We start from the raw sequence: 5,535 nt of genomic DNA, 5'->3' as shown, positions 1-5,535 counted from the left end.
TTTTTTTTTGAGGCAGAGTCTCACTCTGTCGCCCAGGCTGGAGTGCAATGGCCCTATCTCGGCTCACTGCAAGCTCCACCTCCCCTGTTCACACCATTCTCCTGCCTCAGCCTCCCGAGTAGCTGGGACTACAGGCACCCACCACCAAGCCCAGCTAATTTTTTGTATTTTTAGTAGAGACGGGGTTTCACCGTGGTCTGATCTCCTGACCTCGTGATCTGCCCTACTTTGCCTCCCAAAGTGCTGGGATTACAGGCGTGAGCCACCGTGCCTGGCCTTTCTCTTTGATTTTTAAGAATGAGTTCGTACTTCATTTCTGAGTGAGTTATTTGGTTAGTTGTTAGAGATATTTCCCATTCTTATTTTCAAAACTGTATGCATCTAAGTGAGGGAAATAATTCTGGTGTCAATCCAAACAGAATTAACTTCTCACCTCCACAGTCCATACTGGGTTAACATTCAGTTGTCTTCTACAACCCAGTGTTAATGAAAAACTGTGGAATTAATGGTGTGGAAGTGATTTATGAACTTAATACATAGTTGCCTGTGTGAAACATGAAATTGTAGTAAAAAAGAGATTATCTTTCATTTCCGGTGTAATGAGTTGAAAATAGGCAATGCAGTTATTAAATGCTGTGCTCTTCAAGTTCAAAGCTCTTCCGTGGTCAAAGGACTCGGAAGAGAGAGTTTTTACTTTCTGGTACTTTCAGATCTAACACAGTATTCTGTAAAGAGTAGGTGTTCAATAAATACTCATTGCAATGAATTGAGTTTCTGTAACAGTGGCTCTAGCTCTCTTTTTGGACTCTTTCTTTTTGAGATAATCTGCTACCTGAGATAATCTCTTTCATACCATGAGACATGCCAGGGGTCATTCTTGGTTATGGTTGTGAGGTATTTCAGGAATTCTAAATTGCAATTGCATGTTAGCTTCAAGAAGGTTCTGCTCTAACATCATGCAATGGTTTTTGTTAGTGAGCTCTTATGTTGTTCATTACGATTAACAACATAAGAATGTGTTCTCCATAGAATTTAAGATCCTGTTTTCTTATTTGCCTATGATTTGGCCATTTTTCCTGGCCCTGATGACTTTGGTAGCTAGAAGCTTGTCCTTTTTCTTTTAATCACCCAGTTTCACTGAGTTCTTCTATTGAATCCTGGTCCATGTGTCTTTGTTTCTGCAATCTTTAGGTGGGCTTACTCATGTTAAAGCTTCCTACTTGAGCAGCTATCTCCTGCTATGTTTGTGTGTGGGGAGGCATTGGGGAGCAGCAAAGATCAGTATTAGTGCATGGGCTTCTAACTGACCCATGTCCTAAGGTAGGCTTTGCCACTTACTAATTGTATGCAACTTCTACTTCCTGTAGAAATGGTCTCCTTATTTAAAAGTAAGTCTTATACTACTTGCCTCAAAGGATTTTGATTGGGATTAAATGAGATGACATAGGTAAAGTGCCTGGTATAGAGTCTCATATAGAGCAAGCTACCAATGAATGATAGCGGTCTGCCCTCCAATTAACCTTATTCCATGTTCACCCTCTATGATATCCATTACTTACCTATTGCCAGACAATCCTTTTTAATGACAAAAATCCACCTATCTGGACCTGCTAATATTACCAGTATCTGAAAACTGCCTTTATTTTTTGCCATTTCATGATGGATCTGTCCAGTCTGTAGGTCCTGAACCGATGTGCTGCCTTTCCCTCCTCTCCAAAATAAAATGTCTTTTCATATCCTGAACCCTATACCTGACTCCTGCTTTACTATTGGTTTTTTGAATTACTTCTTTAATATTTTTCTCTAATAAAATCAGAAACTATTTTAAGAAAACAACATTTTCATTTTGAGATGCTAGTGTTTATATACTTCGATTATTAATTCAAAAAATATTTTATGTGTCTATTATGTACCAGCCACTGTTAAAAATACCAGAGATAGCTTCAAGAATAAAACAAGCAAAAATTCCTTAATATTCTAATAAAAGAGGTCAATAAAAACAAGTAGACACATAAAGAAATACTATCGTGTCATACCGTAAGCTCTATGAAGAAAAGTGCAAAGTGATGAGATAGAGAGATGTGGCAGGTGCATAGGTGGATATGTGTGATTTGAGCAAATAACTGAATGATGTGAAGACATAAGCCATTGCTAAATCTGGTGTAATAGCAGTAGGCAGTGAGAAAAGAGTAACAGGTCTGAAGGAGAACCTTGAATGTTTGAAGAACAGCAAGATCAGTGTGGTAGGATCATAATGATTGACAAGGATAGTAAAAAGAGAGAGTCAAAGAGATGGTTAAGGGCTAGATTATGTAGACAGACTCTATAGTCTATGATAGAAAATTTGTATGTTATTCTAAGAGAAAAAATGTTTGAAAACAGAGGATTAGAAACTGACTTATGCTTGTTGAGAACAATTATTATGTACTTGGAAACAAGCCCAAAGTATGGCTATGTGTGTCATCCTTTATTATACTAGAACATTGTCTAATTGGCCCTTCCAAGGATTATTTAATTCTCTAGGGGAAAGTACCTTTGTTTGACATTCACTTTATTTTTGATTCGGGCCCAGACTCTGTGAAATCACATGTTAACTTGTAGATTTTGTCTGTTAGAAAGGCAAATCATTTCTAACTTGCAGAAAAGATAGAAAAAATAAAGATTACAGTTTTATTGCCTGTAGGACATTAATCAGTTTGTCTCTTAGCATCTTAGTCCATTTTGTGCTGCCATAACAGAATACTGTAGACTGGCTAATTTTTAATGAACAGAAATTTATTTCTCATAGTTCTAGAGGCTGGGAAGTCCAAGATCAAGGTGCCAGCATCTGACAAGGGTCTTCTTGCTAAGTCATTTCATGGCAGAAGGGCAAAGAGAAGGCAAGGGAGGCAAAAGGAGGCCAAGCTTATACTTTCATAAGGAACCCACTCCTGTGATAACAAATCTACTCCCATGATAAAGACATTATTAATCCATTCACAAGAGCCCTAATGCCTAATCACTTCTCATTAGGCCCTGCTTCCCAACACTGTTGCTTTGGGGATTAAGTTTCCAAAACATGTTTTGAGGGACATATGTAACCATCGCACTCAACAAACTTATTTTAATATGCCTTTCCTATATGCCCTATTTCTTTAATTATCCTTCGAACTAGCTTTACAATCCTTGTGGTTCTCTCATTGATGAGTTAAACGTTTTTGACATGTCTTCTATATTTACATAAGAGTTACGGTTTTAGCATTTAGGAAATTATATGCTTTGATATGCTAAAAAAGCCCACTTTGGCTGCTTAATGGAGAATGCAATGTGTGAGAGTATGAGGGAGAATTTGCCAAGGTAGAAGCCGGAAGACAAATGAGGAGGATGGTAAAGAGATCCAGGCAATGGCAATGATCAAGATGGCCTGAGCAGGTTGTAGTAGTGGAAATTGTGAAAATTATTTAAATTTTATATCTGATTTGGAGGTAAGGATAAGACTTGCTGATGAATGACTAGGGAATGTAAGATTGAATAGCTAGGGAGTGTGAAATTCGGAGAAGAATCTAGGATTTCTGCTTGGGCAAATAGGAAACGGTAGTAGAGGAAAAGCAGAATTTTTAAAGAAACTTAAAAGATCTGTTTTGACTATGTTAATTTTAGACATAATTTATACCTCTTTGGCAAATTTCCTTATGGTAAAGATGTTTATTTTTGCAACAACCAGGCAAATCTTAATATAACAAATATCTATGGATATGCTCTTTATACATCATGTCTTCTGAAATTCCTAGATTTCTCATCTTTCGTGTTCAGTTAACTTCTTCAAGCTTCCCCCTCAAACCTCCTCATTCTTAAATTTAACATTTTTCTCCAAAATTTTAGGTATAATATGTCCAAAACAAGACTCTTGATTCCCACTCGGCAAAGCTGTCCTCTCTCTTGTCCTCTCACTACTAGCACTCTCAATCCCGGTAAATAGTGTCACTATCTACCCAGATAGACTTACGGGATCATCTTGATTTCTCCCTTGCCCTTGAGCCCCTTATATACAATACAACAGTAAGGCAGATTTCCAACCTCTATATTTCACATATGTCTGCTTTAATTTCATGGTGAAGGCTCACTCCAGTCCAGGCAAGCATTATCTCTCACTTTCTCACTGATCTTCTCACTTCACCTCTTATCTCTTGTAAATTCACTATTTAACAACCAGCAGAAATCCTAAAATATAAACCAGATCATGTCTGTTCTCTTCTTAGAACATTTCAACTGCCATCTATTGTATTATGATAAAATTTAAGCTCCTCAGCCTGGCATCAAGACCTCACCTTCCTCACCAAATTCATCTGTTCCACTCCTTTTGCTTCTACATGCTCAGGTCCCACAGGCCTCTTTCAGTTCTTGGAACCTGTAATTTCCCTCCTAACTCCAGGCCTGATCCCTCTACTTGGAACTCTCCATACTCTTCTCACTTAAATATCACCTCCTAAGTGAAGGCCCCTAGGACCCATCTGTCTAAAACAGGCCCCTTGCCTGCCATTGTTTGTCGTGGAAACTTTTTTATCCTTCTATTTCTGTTATTTTCATTTTATTTACTTACTGGCAAAGCTGGTTCACCATTTTATTTCCAGCCTTTTGCTCAGTCCTAGAATAGGAAAGACCCTTAGTAAGTGACTGCTGAAGGACTGGATGATGTATTTGCAAGGCATAGTCCGTAATGATATTATTACAATTATTTATAAGCAAAAATTTACTTATAAGCAAATATATAGGGGATTTTATGAAAATCTAATAGACCAATAATGGACTTCTTAGAGAAAGCTAGATAAGTTTAAACTTCAAAATTTTCTAATTTCTATTGTAATGTTTAGTCCATCAAGGCATCCATGTAAAAGAATTCTTATTGCTCTTATCAGTATCTTTCTTTTAATTAAAAAGTTACTTCTTATAGCTATTCACATTCTTCTTGGCCAGTATCTTATATTTTCTTCAAATTCTATTTGTATTTTAGTACATCTGTCCCAAACTTCTTCTCTAAAAAAGTGCAAAATATTAACATTATGCTGCTTCAGCAGAATTATTATGCTTCAAAACCTTCAAAGACAAAGTTACATGGCAAGGAAACACTTTCTTGAGAATAAAGAGAAATAACTTATTTCTTTTTCCATTAGGAATTTATCCTTAGGCTCTTGTTACTATTTATGATTTATTTTCCTGCTGTATTTCATTACTTTATTTAATCTTACAATAGGATAACATTTGTCTGAACATGGGACTAATCGTAGAATAAATGAATTATCTATTTACTGCTCACTGCCCCGCACTTTAACCTCAGGAGCTTAGTAGTTTGTGGCAACTTTCTATATAGTGTAGCTGTATAGTGTAGCTTCCTATTTATTCATTACATTATGACATTTTTACCTTAAAATTTTTAGATTTTAATTTTATATTTCATTACTCTTCAGTGTTACATTATTAATTACAATGCATTTTTACTATTTAAACTTGCAAAACATCATTTAATTTCATGGTTCCCTTTCGACCTTTTGTGCTAGT

The sequence above is a fragment of the Hylobates moloch genome, unplaced genomic scaffold (genome assembly GCF_009828535.3).
Source record: "Hylobates moloch isolate HMO894 unplaced genomic scaffold, HMol_V3 SCAFFOLD_1, whole genome shotgun sequence".
In the NCBI taxonomy this organism is placed as follows: Eukaryota; Metazoa; Chordata; class Mammalia; order Primates; family Hylobatidae; genus Hylobates; species Hylobates moloch.
Note: the sequence above shows the minus strand (reverse complement) of the source record.